Source organism: Papio anubis, chromosome 4, assembly GCF_008728515.1.
Source record: "Papio anubis isolate 15944 chromosome 4, Panubis1.0, whole genome shotgun sequence".
NCBI lineage: Eukaryota > Metazoa > Chordata > Mammalia > Primates > Cercopithecidae > Papio > Papio anubis.
In genome coordinates this window covers 38670715-38689256 of record NC_044979.1, presented here as the reverse complement: position 1 = coordinate 38689256, position 18542 = coordinate 38670715, and the positions used below count along the sequence as shown (strand labels likewise).

The following is an 18542-nucleotide window of genomic DNA, read 5'->3' as shown; positions in this document are numbered from 1 at the left end:
AATCACACAAACAAGTCTGCATAATAACTAGCTAACAATATGATGACAGGATTAAATCCATACATATCAACACTATCCTTGAATGCAAATAGGCTAAATTCCCCCAATTAAAAGGCACAGTGTGGCAGGTTGAATAAAGAAGCAAAACCCAACAGCATGCTGTCTTCAAGAGATCCATCTTACATGCAGTGACACCCATAGGCTCTAAGTAAACGGACAGAGAAAAATCTACCAAGCAAAGAGAAAACAGAAAAAAAGCAGAAGTTGCTATTCTGTTTTCAGACAAAAGAGACTTTAAATCAACAAAGATGAAAAAAGACAAAGAAGGGCATTACATAAGAGTAAAAGGCTCAATTCAACAAGAAGACCTAACTATTCTAAATATATCTGCACCCAACACTGGAAAACTCAGATTTATAAAACAAGTTCTTAGAGACCTACAAAAAGACTTAGATAACCACACAATAATAGGAGAATTCAACACCACACTGACAGTATTATATCACTGAGGCAGAAAACTAACAAAGATATTTGGGACTTTAACTCGATACTTGACCTAATGAAACTAACAGACATCTACAGAAAACTCCACCCCAAAATAGAATATATATTCTTCTAAACTGCACATGGCACATACTCTAAAATTGACCACATATTCAGGCATAAAAAATGTTCAGCAAATTAAAAAAATGAAATCATACCAACCACACTCATGTACCACAATGCAATAAAAATAGAAATCAATTCTAAGAAAATCACTCATAGTCATACAATTACACAGACATTAAACAACCTGCTCTTGAATGACTTCTATGAAAATACTGAAATTAAGTCAGAAATCAAAAAGTTATTTGAAACTAATAAGAAAAAGATACAACATACCAGAATTTCTGAGACACAGCCAAAGCAGTGTTAAGAGGGAAGTTTATGACACTAAACACCCACAACCAAAAGAAAGATCTCAAATTAGCAACCTAACATTGCAACTAGAGAAACAAGAGGAAACCAACTCCAAAGCTAGCAGAAGACAAGAAGTAACCAAATTTAGAGCAGAACTGAAGGAAATTGAGATGTGAAAACCCATACAAGAGATCAATGAATCCAAAAGCAGGTTCTTTGAAAAAATTAATAAGATAGACCACTATGTAGACTAAAAGAATAAATGACAGAAGACCCAAAATAAACACAACCAGAAATGGCAAAGGGGATGTTACCATTGATCCCACACACACACACAAAAAAAAACCCTTCAGAGAGTACTATGAATACCTCTAGGCACACTGGCTAGAAAACCTAGAAGAAATGAATAAATTACTGGAAAAATGTAACCTCCCAAGATTGCACAAGGAAAAAATTGAATCCCTGAACAGACCAATAAGAAGTTCCAAAAGTATATCAGTAATAAAAAGCCTAGAAACCAGAAAAAGGCCAAGAACAGACAGATTCACATACAAATTCTACCAAGTGTATAACAAAGAGCTGGTACCATTCTTACTGAAACTATTCTAACAACTTCAGGAGGAAGGACTCCCAAACTCATTTTATGAAGCTAGCACCACCTTGATACTGAACCTTCCAGAGACATAACAACAACAAAAAAATACTTCAGGCCAATACCCTTGAGGAACATGCATCCAAAAATCCTCAACAAAATGCCAGCAAACTGAATCCAGCAGCACATCAAAAAGCTTATCCAATGTGATCAAATAGGCTTTATCCCTGGGGTTCAAGGTTCATTAAACTTTCACAAATCAATAAATGTGATTCACACATAAACAGAACTAAAACCAAACATGACACAATCTTCAATAGATGCAGAAAAGGCTTTGGTAAAATTCAACATCCCTTCATGTTAAAAACCCTCAACAAACCAGGCATCAAAGAAACATACCTCAAAATCATAAGAGCTATCTATAAAAAACTCATTGCCAACATCATACTAACTGGGTAAAATCTGGAAACATTCTCCCTGAAAACTGGAGCAAGATAAGGATGTTTCTACCTCACCACTTATATTCAACATAATATTGGAAGAGTTAGCTAGAGTAATCAGGCAAGAGAAAGAAATAAAAGGCATCCAGATGGAAAGAGAGGAAGTCCAGTTATCCCTATTTCCACATCATCCTGTACCTACACAACACCATAGTCTTGACCCAAAAGCTCCTTGACCTGATAAACAACATCAGCAAAGATCAGGATACAAAGTCAATGTACAAAAATCAGTAGCATCCCTATACAAAGACAACATCCAAACTGTGAGCCAAAACAAGAACATAATCTCATTCACAATAGCCACAAAAAAAGAGCATACTTAGGAATACAGCTAACCAAAGAGGAGAAAGATCTTTAAATCAGAATTACAAAATGCTGCTCAAAGAAATCAGAGATAACTCAAAACATTCCATGTCCATGAATAGGAAGAATTACTAATGTTAAAATGACCACACCACTCAAAGCAATTTATAGATTCAATGTTACTATCAAACTACCAATGAAACTCTTCAAAGACTTAGAAAAAAGCTACTTTAAAATTCATAGAATGTTAAAAAACCCCGTCTCTACTAAAAAAATACAAAAAACTAGCCGGGCGAGGTGGCTGGCGCCTGTAGTCCCAGCTACTCGGGAGGCTGAGGCAGGAGAATAGCGTAAACCCGGGAGGCGGAGCTTGCAGTGAGCTGACATCCGGCCACTGCACTCCAGTCTGGGCGACAGAGCGGGACTCCGTCTCAAAAAAAAAAAAAAAAAAAAAAAAGATTATGAATTATAATAATGCATGTAAAAATGCTGGCATATATAAATTATCTGCATTTCTTGAGATAACAGTATGGCTTTTATCTCATGTGAATTTTATTAATCAATTTTCAAATATTAAACTATCTGGTATTCTCATTATAATACTTTTTGGTAATGATTTGTTATTTTTAAACACTTATGTGCTTGATTTCCTAATGATGTAGTTATTCTGCATGTGTTTCTATAGGCATAATTACTTACTGTTATCTTGTTTAAACTAATCCTTTTTTTTTATTGAAAGAGTATTTATGTATGTTGAAATGCGTAGATTTTAATAGTTACATCTCAATATGTTCAGAAAATTTTAAGTAAACATGTAGCCAATACCACAAACAAGGTAAAGAACCTTTCCATTACCTCAGAAACTTACCTTGTTTCATTTTTCAGTCAATGCCTTCTTCTGAGAGGCACTACGGTTCTGATTCTTTCCTGATAGATTAATGACATATTTTGGAATTTCATATAAGTGGAATCAGTTAGTAAAACATTATTGATATTTATCCATGTTATTTCTTAGAACAATTGTTTATCAATTAGTGTTCCATTTTATGCATACACTGAGCTTATTTATCCAGTCTTGTAGTTGAACTTTTCAGTTTCTAGTTCAGGGTTATTAAGAATAATCAGATTCTCCAAGGTCAAAATTTTTTTTTAAATGTTAAGGGCAGCCAGGAAGAAAGGTCATGACAGCTACAAAAGGGGGCCCATAAGACTAACAGTGGACCTCTCAACAGAAACCCTACAAGTGAGAAGAGGTTGGGGACCAATATTCAACATTCTTAAAGAAAATAAATTCCACACCAGAATTTCATATCTGGCCACCTAAGCTTCATAAGCAAAGGAGAAATATGATTTTTCTCAGATAAGCAAATGCTGAAGAATTTGTTACCACCAGACCTGCCTTATGAGAGCTCCTGAAGAAGGCATTAAGTATGAAAAGGAAAGACTGTTATGAACCACCGCAAAAACACACTGAAGTACACAGACCAGTATCACTATAAAGTAACCACATAAACAAGTCTGCAAAAGAACCAACTAATATCATGATGACAGGATCAAATCCATACATATCAATACTAACCTTGAATACAAATGGGTTAAATGCCCTAATTTAAAAACACAGACTGGTAAGCTGGATAGAGAACCAAGACCCATTGGTATACTGTCTTCAAGATATCCATCCCACATGTAATGACACACATAGTCTCAAAATAAAGGAATGGAGGAAAATTTACCAAGCAAATAGAAAACAGAAAAAAGCAGGGGTTGCAATCCAAGCTTCTGACAAAAACAGACTTTAAACCAACAAAGATCAATAAAGACAAAGAAGGGAACTGCATAATGGTAAAGGGTTCAATTCAACAAGATCTAACTATCCTAAATATATATGCACCCAACACATGAGCTCATAACTCAGATTCATAAATCAAGTTCTTAGAGATGTTCAAAGATGCCTAAATACCCACACAATTATACCGGGAGACTTTAACACTTGAATGACAATATTAGAGAGATAATGTGGATAGAAAATTCACAAAGATATTCAGGACCTGAATAAATTCAGGATGAAATGGCCCTGATAGATATCTACAGAATTCTCCACCTCAAAACAACAGAATATACATTGTTCTCTTTGCCGTGTGGTACAAACTCTAAAACTGATCACATAATCGAAAGTAAAACACTCCACAGCAAATGCAAAAACTGACATCTTAACAAACACTCTCTTAGATCATAGTGCAATCAAATTAGAAATCAAGATTAAGAAATTCACTCAAAACCATACAATTACATGGAAATTGAATAATTTGCCCTCAATGACTTTTTGGTAGATAATGAAGTTAAGGCAGAAATCAAGAAATTATTTGAAACTAATGAGAACAAAGATATAACATACCAGAATCTCTGGGACACAGCTAAGGCAGTGTTAAGAGGGAAATATATAGCACTAACTGCCCAAATCAAAAAATAAAAGTACCTCATGTTAACAACTTAAAATCACAGCTAAATAATTAGAGAAGCAAGAGCGAGCAAATCCCAAAGCTAGCAGAGGATAAGAAGTAACCAAAATTAGAACTGAGCTAAAGGAGATTGAGACATGAAAAACCTTTCAAAAGATCAACAAATTCAGGAGCTGGGTGTTTTGTTTTTGTTTTGTTTTTGTTTTTGTTTTTAAATTAATAAAATAGACCACTAGCTAGACAAATAAAGAAGAAAAGAGAGAAAATCCAAATAAACACAATCAGGAACGGCAAGGGGGATATTATCACTGACCTCACAAATACAAACAACCATCAGAGAATATTATGAACACTTCTATGCACATGAACTAGAAAATTTAGAAGAAATGGATAAATTCCTGGACACATGTACCCTCCCAAGACTGAACTAGGAAGAAATTGATTCCCTGAAATAACAAGCTCTGAAATTGAGTCAGTAATAAATAGCCTACCAACCAAAAAAAGCCCAGGAACAGATGGATTCATGGCTGAATTCTACCAGATGTTAAAAGAGGAGCTGGTACCATTCCTGCAGAAACTATTCCAAAAAAATTGAAGAGGAAGGCCTACTCCCTAACTCATTCTATGAGGCCAGCATCCTCCAGATTCCAAAACCTGGCAGAAACACAACAATAAAAAACTTCAAGTCAATATCCTTGATGAACATTGATGTTAAAATACTCAACAAAACACTGGCAAACCAAATCCAGTAGTACATCAAAACGCTTAACCATCACAATCAAGTAGGTTATAAAGTTCCTATACACATCTTTATAACAACATATGCTTTCATTTTTCTTTCGTAAGTACCTAGGAATGCATTTGTTGGATCATACGGTGGAATTATTTACATTGCACAAAACAATTTTTCATAGGCATATGACCTTTTCATTCATTGTAAAAATGGATAATTATTAATATTATCAACATGAATAAAATATTTTCTTCCAATTCTGTGACTTCCCATTTCCTTATTTGCTTATTTAATGGGTCTTTTGATAAATGAAATGTATTTTTGAAGGATATTTTCACTGAATATACACAGTTTTCATTTAATTCTATTTAGCCTTCTCCTTTTAGCCTTTTAAAACATATTGCATTTTATAGTGGCTTCTATTTTTTCTACTGAGAAAATACTCATTATCATCATTATTGTTCCCCTTTATGTTATTTTTTAAAATTTCTCCAAATGCATTTATCTTTAATTTTCAGCTAGGTGAGTATGATGTGCCTGGGTGTTTTTTATTTTGCATTTTATTATACAGTAGATATATTGAGCTTCTTAGATATTGTGATTAATGTTTTTCCTCAAATTTAAAACATATACAGTTGTCATTATCCAACAGTTTTTAGACCCCATCCTCTCTATTCTTTCCTCTTGGAGCTCAATTACATTTTGTTAACTGGTACTAACTTTTTTGTATTAAATATGCTGTTAAAGACAATTTTTAATTTCTAAATTTCCACTTATGTGGAATTATGTCTTGTTTAAAATTTCTATTCTTCTCCTGAAACTCCCTTATCTTCATCAATTATTCTCCCTTTCCTCTAAATCATTTTATGTATTTATAATAGATGCATTATATAATCCTTGTCTGTAAATTCTGATAACTTCATAATAAGTAGGGTTCATCTATGAGTCTGTTTCTATTGTCAGTGCTTTCTGTTAATAAAAGTTTTAATTTTCATGCTTCTTTGCATATTTCAATAATTTTTATTTCGGATTTTAGTTATAAAATATAAGGAATTACACTTATTTTTGGTTTGTTCTATTATTTCTCCAAGATTGAAAAACCTTTTGTCAGTGATTAGACAGAAGGACAAATTCAACCTTTTATTGTATTCAACAGGTGAACTAATTTAGATTCCTATCAACAGTGTAAAAGCATTTCTATTTCTCCATAGCCTCCCCAGCATCTGTTGTTTTTTGACTTTTTAATAATCGCCTTTCTGACTTGCATGAGACGGTATCTCACTGTGGTTTTGATTTGCATTTCTCTAATGATCAATGACATTGAGCTGTTTTTCACATGTTTCTTGGCCTCATGTATGTCTTCTTTTGAGAACTGTCTGTTCATGTCCTTTGCCCAATTTTTAATGTTTTTTTTTCCTCCAAAATTTGTTTAAGTTCCTTGTAGATTCTGGATATTATACTTTTGTCATATAAATAGATTCCAAAAGTTTTATCCCATTTTGTAGGTAGTCTGTTCACTCTGATGATAGTTTATTTTGCTGTGTAGCAGCTCATTAGTTTAATTGTGGAAGACAGTGTGGTGATTCCTTGAAGACCTAGAACCAGGTCTTTCAATTTGACTCAGCAATCTCATTACTGAGTATATATCCAAAGAAATATATTCCACTGTAAAGATAGATGCACATGTATGTTCATTGCAGCACTATTTACAATAACAAAGACACAAATGCCCACTTGATAAAGAAAATGTTGTACAAATACACCATGGAATACTATGCAGCCCTAAAAAAGAATGAGGTCATGTCCTTTGCAGGAACATAGATGGAACTGGAAGCCATTATCCTCAGAAAACTAACACAGGAACAGAAAACCAAATACCGCATGCCCTCACTTGTAAGTAGGAGCTGAACAATGAGAACACATGGACACAGGGAGGGGAACAACACACATGGGGGCCTGTTGGCTGGGGAAGAAAGAGAAAGAGCATCAGGATAAGTAGCTAATGTGTGTGGGGCTTAATACCTAAGTAATGGATTGATAGGGGCAGCAAATCAACATGGCACACGTTTACCTATATAACAAACCTGCACATCCTGTACATGTATCCTGAAACTTAAAATAAAAAAGTAAAATTTAAAAGAAGAAAAAAGAGCAGGTGCTCTAGAGCTATAAATACATTGAGTTTCCATGTGATCAGACCAACTTCCAAAATCCTGTGCCCTCAATAGCTTTATGACTTTGTCAGTATTTAAGCTGAGAAATTTGTGAGCTGCAATATTCTAATATTTTCGGTGGATACATGGATTCAACTCTAGCAAGATCTTATATTGTCTTGCAGTTTCTCTCTGCTTTACTCTCCCTTGTATGAATGGATTGTTTTTACATTTGGCACTCTTTCATTTCCTGACAAATCATAATCCATTAAAGTCTTCGTTGGTTTCTCCCTGTACCTGAGCATCTTCACTATTTTAGTAAGGGTGCTCTTCTATTTGATATATGACAAGCCAGACACACTCCTTCAGAAATGGAAGCTGCCAGCAGATATAAATTGCTTATTTCTCTCTGAAACTCATTTAACCAAAGCTTTTTTGTGTCCAGTCTTCCTTTTGAGGTAATACAACATTTTGATTTATATTTTCACCTGGGATATTCTTGTGGTTAGCATAGACATAAAGATTTTCTTCATTCTTCTACATCCTATCTACATGTGAAGTTCCTAACATCTAATTTTAAAGCATTTTACCTAGGATGACATTGAGAAAGTTAGTTATAAAATGACAGTTTTAGGACATGCTACCCCCAAATAAGGCACCTTGAAAGTCATTGTCTCACCTTCTCCCATCTTTCTGTGTGAGAGCTGTCCATAAAAGGATTCTCTGGTCTACTTCTCCTGACAGTAGGTCATAAGACCATCATGTAACAGGCATCCTGCCCCATACTTGGGGAGAAGAAATGTCATACAGATACACAGAAGAATCTGAACCAACAGGTCTTGCTGAGTCCTTCCCCCATGCCCCAGTTTATTACCATTAGATTATACTCCTTTTTGTCCAATCATCTTTCTCCACAACTATCCACTTCTTTTATCAGATTTAGCACAAAAACACATAGATTTCCCTGGGTCATTTGGACCTTTGTTTCTAAAAGCTCCTATGTAACATAAAACTTTAAATAAATAAACTCATTATGCTTTTCCCTTATTGATGTCTTCTGTTACATGGATGTCAGCCATGAACCTTTCAAGAGGTGAGAGAAAGATAATATTTTTTATCCCCTATAAAAACAAATGATTTATTTAGTTTATATTCTAGTTGAGTGTGTAGAGCTGCTGCCTTCTGGCTTCCTTGACCTATTGCTTGCTATAAGCATTAGACTCAAACCATGATTTTTTTTAAAGATGAATCTGATTATCGTTGACTCATTTCTTCCTTCTTAGTAGCTTAAAAAGGCGGGGTGGGGGGGCATGTTTGAGTAATCTCATTTTAAATCAGATTGATGAATTATCTGCTCTGTAAAGCTCCTTTCCTAACAAGGTCATTATTGTAACAAGGAAGCTCTATCTACCTTCCCTGAAGTTTGTTAAGAATTATAGGTAAAGGATTCCTTTTCCACGAAGCATGATTTATACTGCATACAATCTATGCCCAGACTTATTATGCACCTCTGTGTGATAAATTAGTTCCTCCTTTATCTTGTGCACAATGAGCTGCCTCCACTTTCAAGTTTTATTCGATAGACGCTATTTCATATTGAAAAATATGTCTCCAGTATTGTGGTCATGCCTCCTTTTCGAACAAACTATATATATATTTTTTACCTTCATAAAGGAACAGGGGTGCACTCCAGTTCTAGACTTCAAGCAGTAGTCTTGACTTTAGTCCACCATCTTACGTGAATTACTTAAAGCCTCCAATACCCTTCAGAATTCAAAATCTTGATTACCATTTTTTGCTTTTAAACTGTGATCCAATTTGCTCTTTCCTTTCTGCCACCACACCACCAAAATGCTTAATGTTTTCAAATACAGTGAGGTGCAAAAGCATGACATCTAGACACAGGCTATCTAAATTTGATCACTACTCTTGGCCTCAGTATCTTAAACTATAATAATTAGAGTAACAATAAATATTAATAATACCTACCTTAGGCCGGGCACGGTGGCTCACGCCTGTAATCCCAGCACTTTGGAAGGCTGAGGCAGGTGGTTCACAAGGTCAAGAGATGGAGACCATCCTGGCCAACATGGTCTAAAATACAAAAATTAGCTGGGCGAGTGGCATGTGCCTATAGTCCCAGCTACTCAGGAGGCCAAGGCAGGAGAATCACTTGAACCCATTCACTCATTGTTAGTTTCAATTTGCTAATACTTTGCCAAATAATTTTTGTGTCTATGAGAGATACTGGTCTGCAGTATTTGTTTTTGCTTTGGTTTTTGTTTTTTCTTGTAATGTGTTTCCTTTATAAATTACCCCATCTTCCATATGTCTTTTTTAGCAACATGAGAATGGACTAATATAGTTAGTATGGCTAGTATGGCATATATTTTTCCATATCTTTACTCCTTCTCCTTTTTTTGAGACAGAGTTTCACTCTATTGCCTACGCTGGAGTGCAGTGGCACAATCTTGGCTCATGGCAACCTCTGCCTCCTGGGTTCAAGTGATTCTCGTGCCTCAGTCTCCTGAGTAGCTGGGATTACAGTCGCGCAACACCATGGCTGGCTAATTTTTGTATTTGTATTAGAGGTAGGTTTCCCTGTGTTGGCCAGACTGGTGTCGACCTCCTGGCCTCAAGTGATCCGCTCGCCTCAGTCTCGCAAAATGCTGGGATTACAGGTGTGAGCCACTGCGCCCAGCCCTATACTTTTACTTCTAACCTAAAGTAACTTCACTTTTATTTTAAAGTGAGGTTCTTATAAACAACCTATAGTTGCGCATTGTTTTTATTATCCACTCTGACAATCTTCATTTGTGGGAATAGTGTTTTTTATTTTTAGCATTTTCTATTGATTCTTAAACATTACCCATATGTTTATGAATGTTGTCCACTTTTTCATTGTCCTTTAACATTATAAATAGTTATTTTCAATTCCCTTCATGACAATTTTAACATCTGTGTTGTAACTGTCTTTTTTATTTTTAAAATGTTCTTAACAAAATTGTATATATTTGTGTTGTATATAAAGATATTTAAGGTATGTATTACCTCACATACTTGTACCTTTTTTGTGGTAAGAATAATTAAAAATCTACTTTCTTACTCATTTTTAAGCATGTAATGTATTGTTTCTAACTTTAGCCACCATGATATACAATAGATGTGCTGTTATTAGTTCTATTGAGCTGGAATTTTGTGACTTTTGAATATCTCCCCAGTCACCACACCTCCCAGTTTCTTGTACCCACCATTACACTCTTTGTTTCTATGAGTTTGACTTTTATACATTCTACATATAAATGAGAAATTGTGGTATTTCTCTTTCTGTTCCTGGCTTGTTTCACTTAAAATAATTTCCACCAAGTTCATCCATGTCATCACAAATGCTAGCACTTTCTCTTAAAGCATTCCTTCGTGAATACATACCAAATTTTCTTTATCTCACCATTTGTTGAGAGGCACTGAAGTTCATTTTATATCTTGGCTATTGTTGCAATGAACATTGGAGTGCAAATATCTATTTGACATATTATCATACTCTGTATATAAACCCAGGAGTAGGATTCCTAGATTATATGGTAGTTCCATTTTTTAATTTGGGGGGAATCTCAATACCATTTTCCATAATGATTGTGCTAATTTACAGTCCCAAGAACAGTGTACATGGGTTCTCTTTTCTCTATATCCTTTTTAATACTTACCTTTGGTCTTTTTGATAATAGCCACCCTAACAGGTGTGAGGTAATATCTCATTGTGATTTTAATTTGCATTTCTCAAATACTTAGTGATGTCAAACAATTTTCATATACCTGGTGTCCATTTGTATAACTTCTTTTAAGAAATGTCTATTTAGGTCCTTTGTCCTTTTTAAAAATTGGATTATTTGTTTTCTTACTAGTAAGTTGATTAAGTTACTTATATATTTTGAATATTAACCACTTGTCAGACTATGGTTTGCAAATAAATTATCTCATTTTGTAGGTTGTCCCTTCACTCTGTTGATTGTTTCCTTTACTGTGCAGAAGTTGTTGATGTAATACTATTTGTCTATTTTTGCTTTGGATGCCTGTACATTTAGAGTCATATCTAAAAATCATGCTTAGACCAGTGTCATAGAGCTTTTTCCTTTTGTTATTTTCTAGTAATCACACAGTTTTAGGCCTTTCATTTAAGTCTTTAATCCATTTTGAGTTGATTTTTGTATATGTCAAAAGATATGGGTTCTTTTTTGTTTGTTTGTTTTACATTCTGTTAGTATGGTATATCACATTTATGTATTTGCTTATGTTGAATCATTTTTGCATCCCAGGGATAAATTCCGCTTGATCATGGTGAATAAGGGTCTTAAGTTTGTCTTTGATGGAAGACTTCTAATTATTTATTAAATCTCCCTACTTATTATTTATCTATTCTGATTTTCCCTTTCTTCATTATTCAGTGTTGATAGGTTGTATGTGTCTAGGTATTTATTCAGTTTGTTAGTGTACAAGTGCACCCGCTTATGATTATTTATATTTCTGTGGTATCAGTTGTAATGTCTCCTTTTTCATTTATAATTTTGTGTATTTGAGTCTTCTCTCATTTTTTTAAGTTAGTCTTGCTAAAGGTTGACCAATTTTGTTTATTTTTATTTATTTATTTATTTTTGAGATGCAGCCTTGCTCTGTCGCCCAGGCTGGAGTGCGGTGGCACAATCTCCACGGCTCACTGCAAGCTCCGCCTCCCGGGTTCACGCCATTCTACTACACGCGCCTGCCACCACGCCCGGCTAATTTTGATTTTGTATTTTTAGTGGAGACAGGGTTTCATCGTGTTGGCCAGGATGGTCTCGATCTCCTGACCTCGTGATCCGCCCGCCCAAAAACCAACTCTTATTTGTGTTGATGTTTTCTATGATTTTTCTAGTCCCTATTTCATGTATCTATATGCCGATCTTATTTCCTTCATTCTACTAACTTTATACATAGTTTATTCTTCTTTTTCTAGGTCTTTGAGGTGTAATGTGTGGTTATTTCTTTTCTTTCTTTTTATTTTTTTTAGGGGAAAGCGTGAACGCAGTACCCCACTACCGCAAATTATGCAGTTCAGTTTCCTACATTTGGGGAAATCACAGAGGTCAGCATATCCGGACTGCGATGGATAAGCTTCGCCCTGGGAAAACCACTTTCGTGATCATGGTATCTCCCCTGCCAGGTAAGTATGTGTTCGGTTATTTCTTTGATATATTGCTTCTGTTTTCATGCAGGTGTTTATATGTTTCATGTAGGTCTAACTTCACTCTTAGAACCACTTTTGCTGCATCCCCTAAGTTTTCGTATGTTGTTTTTCTATTTTTGTTTGTCTCAAGATGTTTATAATTTCTCTTTCAATTTTATTTGACCCATTTGTTGTTCAGAAGCATGTTGTTTAATTTTCACATATTGTGAATTTTCCAGAATTTCTCCATTTATACCGTTTTATTCATACCATTGCGGTCAGAAAAAAATTCTTGATGTTATTTCACTTCTCTTAAAGTTGTTAAGACTTGTTCTGTGCCTAACATGTGATATGATTCTAAACCAACATGTGTATTCTGTCCCTGTTGGAGGGACTGCTTTGTATATGTTTCTTTGGTCCATTTGGTCTAAGTATAGTTCAAGTTCAATGTTTTGCTATTGATTTTCTGTCTGGATTATCTGTTCATTGTTAAAAGTGGGATATTGATGTCCCCTACTATTGTTATATTGCAGTCTATCTCTTTCTTCAGATTTATTAATATTTGCTTTATATGTTTAGATGTTTTGATTGGTGGTGCATATATGTTTATAATTCCTACATCTCCTTGATAAATTGAACCCTTTATCATTACATAATGATCCTTTTTGTCTTGTTATACGGGTTTTTACTTAAATAAAAGTATAGCTACCCTTGCTGTCTTTTGGCTTTCATTTGAATGGAATATATTTTTTCATTCTTTCACTTTACTGTATTTGTGTCCTTAAAAAGTGGAATTATTCACATAATTGATTTTTTTGAAACTCTATTTAGCTACTCTGTGTTTCTTGGTTGCAGAATTTAATCTGTTTATCTTCTAGGTACTATATTGATAGGTAAGGGCTCACTAATGCCATTTTGCTCATTGTATTCTGGTTGTTTTGTAGATCCTTTGTCCTTCTTTTTTTTCTTGTTGTTTTCCATTGTGATTAGATAATATTTTCTAGTCGTATGCCTTAGATTTTCAACTTTTTGCCTTTTGTATATCTACTATAGCTTTTTTATTTGTGGTTACCATGAGGCTTAATGTAAAACATTTTATATATTATATAGAAGCTATTTTAAGCTGATAACAAACTTAATTTTGATTGCATAAGATAACTCTAGATATTTACTCCACCCACATACATTTTTATAGTTTTAATACCAAATTTAAATATTTTTGTATTGTTTATCCCCTAACAAATTATTGCAGCTATTATTTAGTAGTTTTGTCTTTTAACCTTCATACTAAAGACAGAAGTAATTTACACACCATCATGATAGTATCAGAGTATTCTTAATATGGTTGTGAAATTATTTTTACCTGTGAGTTTTATACTTTCATTTTTTTTGTTACTAATTAGCATCTTTTAATCTCATCTTAAGTACTACCTTTAACATTTTTTGTAAGACAGATCTGGTGATGATGAACTCCCTCAGCTTTTGTTTGCTTGGGAAATCTATCTCCTCTTTATTTCCAAAGAAGAGCTTTGCCAGGTATGGTATTCTTGGTTCACAATTGTTTTCCTTCAGCATTTTGAATATGCTTGAATATTTGAATATTTCAAAATATCCATTTAGAAAGTGGAATTATTATTCCACTTTCACCTAATCTATATCTGCTAAAAAGTCCCCTGCTAAAACTACTGAAACTCCCTGATATGTGATTTGCGTCCTTTGCTGCTCTCAGTATCCTGTCTTTGATTTTTGACAGTTTGATTACAATGTCTTGATGTAGACTGTTTGGATTGAATCTGATTGGGACATTTAACCTTTTGTATCTGGATATTTATATCTTTCCCCAGATTTGCAAAGTTTTCTGCTATTATTTATTTCAATAAAATTTCTGCCACTTTTCCCCCCATTTCTCATCATAAAGTTTCTATGATTTGGGTTTTCTTTTTTTGATGCTATTCCATAAATCGCATAAGCATTCTTCTTATTTATTTTATTTTCTTTTTTCTGCTTTCTCAGTATATTTACATTACTTCAAGTTCACAGATTCTTCTACTGGATTTGCTGTTAACTTTCTGTATTAACTTTTTTTCTCATTCATTATATTTTTAGGCTCTAGAATTTTCTACTTGATTTTTTTAATAATGCAAAAATTATTTAATGATAAAGATATTCATAGACTCAATTAATTTAAAATATTAATCATTTAATAATTATTTATTATTATAATTATATAATTTAAATAAATAATTTTAACTGCTAAATTTTTCATTTCAAATCACTTATCGCTTTTCTGATTTCAATAAGTCGTTTCTCTGTATTTTCCTGGAGTTTGCTGATCTTCCTTAAAATAATTATTTTGTATTCTTTGTCAGGAAGTTTGTAGGCTTTCATTTGTTTGGGGTCAGCCTCTACATTCTTGTGGTGGTATTATGTCTTCTTGGTTTTTCATATTTCTTGTTGTCTTATATTGATGTATGTGCATTTGATGGAGTAGTCACCACTTGCAGACTTCACAGGCTAGTTTCAGTGTGGAAAGATCTCCCCCTAACTGGGAAGAGAGGCTGGGAGCAGAATGTGATGGTAAATATTAGGTGTCAATTTGACTGAATTGGGAGATGCCTAGATGGCTGCTAAAGTATTTTTCCGGGTGTGTCTGTATGGGTGGGTTGCCAGAGGAGATGGACATATAAGTCAATAAAATGGGACAGAAAGTCTCATCATCAGTACGGGTGGGCACAATGCAATCAGTTGCGCACACAGATAGAACAAAGCAGGCAGAAGTGGGAATAAGCAGCTTGCTGATTCTCTCACTTTCTTTCTCTTCCTGTGCCAGATGCTTGACTCCTCTCCTCCTGTCCTTGAACATCAGACTTCAGGTTCTTTGGCCTTTGAACTCTGTGACTTGCACCAGTAGCCTCCCAAAGGCTCTTGGGCACTTGGCCTCAGACTGTGGGTTACGCTGTCAGTTTCCCTGGTTTTGAGGCTTTCAGACTTGGACTGAGCCATGCCACTGGCTTCTTTCTTTCCCAAGCTTTCAGACAGCCCATTATGGAGATATGCCTTTTATCATGTCAGCCATTCTCCCTAATCAACTCCATTTTATATACACATATATCTTATTGGCTCTTTACCTCTGCAGAACCCTGAATAATACAGGAAATGTGAAGGCACTTGCTGGGTGGGGTGAAGCAGTTATGACACTTAGGAGGGAGTAGCTAAGTAGTCTTGGTGCAGCTCTGTCAGTTGATATTGATGTTGAAGATTTCTCAGTTTTTTATTGACTCGTTTCTCTTCTATGACATTTACATGTGTTAATTCTTATATAGTTCCCTACTTCCTCAGAAAGAACAGGAAAACTGGAATGGGCAAGAGTGAGAGGAATGCCAGTCCCCCACTGCTTTGGAACAAAGCTTTGTTAAAGTCTTTCCCCCTGGAAAATAGTCCTTTGTTATGGAGAATGACCAAGACATTTCCACAATGATTACTCCTGCCCCTGCCCAAGCCACAAAGTGGTATTTCTTGGATTTTTATCACAAGAATGTGGTTGGATTCTTGGAGGCAAAACCCAGGAAATTATTGGGGCACTCTTACGTCTACATGCCTTTTAAAGAAATTCTCAATCTCAGGCCAGCAATTCAGCTTCAAACAATTTATCAAATTACCATTTAAGTGTGCTTACTACTCTATGGTTCCAGTGGCTTTTGTTCTCAGTAAATAGGTCTCAGCTGTAACATTCAACATTAGCCTATGGAAACTCCTTTCTCTGGCACATCTAACAAGAGTCATTGATTTTGCATTTGTTCAGTATTTTCTTGTCGTAAGGACACGAGTAACAACTTCCAGGATTTTTACACGTCAGTGCTGAAAGTGGAAACCTCTACTTAGAAAAATTGTTAATAATAACATTTTAAGTAAAAAATGGTATGGAAGAGGAAAACTTTATAAGTTACTTCTGTCTAATTCTCACCTTGGATCTGTTTAATTTCAAGTACCTGAATCTATGTGTTTAATAGTGTGGTTAAGTTGTAGTTTATGCTGATTTAATAAACCATAAAAGCAGAAGAAACATTGGATTCAAATAAATTTGTAATTGAAATTCTGCAATTAATAATTTATGTTCTCCTTGTGTGATTAGCCAAAAAACTGGATCCTGGATTAGTCTGGCTGCCAGTTATATCTCAAAGAACATTTGAAAAGAAAAATATGGCTAACACTTTTAAAAAGCCCTTTTTATTTTCTCATTTGTAATATTCTATTTGTTTATTCTGGATGTTCACATTCACAGTCAGATATGAGCAGTGTTTCCATTTTGGCCTATTCTATGTACAAGCTTAATTAAAGATAATAAAAGAAAACCGCTAACTCCAATTTTCTAAATTCTCTTCTGAACCATAGAAGAATAATAACCCCCAAGAACACCACACTACATTTTTAAGGCAAAGTATTAGGCCAGCAGCAGACATTGTCCTCATTTTCTGCCTCCTCCACACAGCCATTGGCATTCTAGGCTATTTTTTTAGTCTGTGATCCCTATCATTAAAGGGTTGGAGCTGATATACAGCCAGTTCCACCCACTGCACAGATGCAGGAACCGATGGAGGAAAACAAGACTGAAAATAAGTACCTGTGATTTAAAAGAAAAAACAGTCATATCAAAGACAAAACATCAAGGCATTGTGAAAGCAAAGTGTGATACAGCTGGGCTATGTTACAGCACCAAAAAGATTTAATTGACTACACATTAATAACAAAAGCTGTCTGCCCAATGGTTTTTAAAAGAAAAACAATGATTAATAATGAGTTATTCAATTTAAAAATATTTTCTAATTACTTAGATATTCTTATATGAAAAATGATTTTTCTGCTAATAAAAGTCTATATTGTAATATTCAAAGAATGAAATAGTGCTGGATTTTGAATATTTTCCAAAGGAAGGAATCTTAGGTAATTTGCATGTGTTTTTTCTTCTGCTTTCTTTGTATAAAAATAGATATAAATAAGGACTGTGGAAAGCTTTGGGGATTGGCACTGGAAAATGACTGCTTTTAGAAGTGTGGATTTTCATAGATATATATTTTTGTTGTGACATTTTGTTTTGCCTTTTGACTTCAGTGAAAGTTTGCACTATTAAACTTTAAGATCAGGCTACAGAAAAGATTCACTAGAACTTCAAAAGCTTCTCTTTCTTGTACTCAAATATAAATGTATCTGCATAAAAATTCTCAGCAACATCATTTGGCTCTTCTATGTGTTGCTGTTCTCAGTAACAAATTAAAAGAAAAATCGCCCCAGGAGGCAACATTTTGTCTCAACGGTACCATTTGGCATCTTCACAGTGACTTCTCCAGAGCATTGCTGCTCTTATTAGTTCTGTGAAGGTGGAATATCATTGGAGCCTCAGGATAATGAAGGCATTGGTTCCATTATGAAGAAGTAAAGCATTTTCCCAAAGTGGCCATCAAGCTGCTTGACAATGAGATAGATTTTCACAGAAAAGACTAATGAAGTTCAAAAAGAAGTAGTGAGTTCAGTTCTCCTTGGTATAATATAAAGCTTTTTCTTCTTCCACAGACAAAAGTGCTCAGTTTCCTTTTGTCATCTTTCCCCTTTTAAGCTTCAATAGCCACTTCATTAAGTGAAACAATGCTGTCACCATCCATCATCTGCCAGGCTTCTAATTCCCAATACAGCCTGGTACTCTGCAA

General features: G+C 34.6%; 1 non-coding gene across 1 annotated transcript; it reads right to left on the bottom strand.

Annotated features, from left to right (window-relative positions):
• Positions 1 to 12681: 12681 nt before the first annotated feature.
• Positions 12682 to 12845, bottom strand: LOC116274832. The gene has a single exon (XR_004183597.1). It is a non-coding gene; the product is annotated as a U1 spliceosomal RNA (small nuclear RNA).
• Positions 12846 to 18542: the final 5697 nt, after the last annotated feature.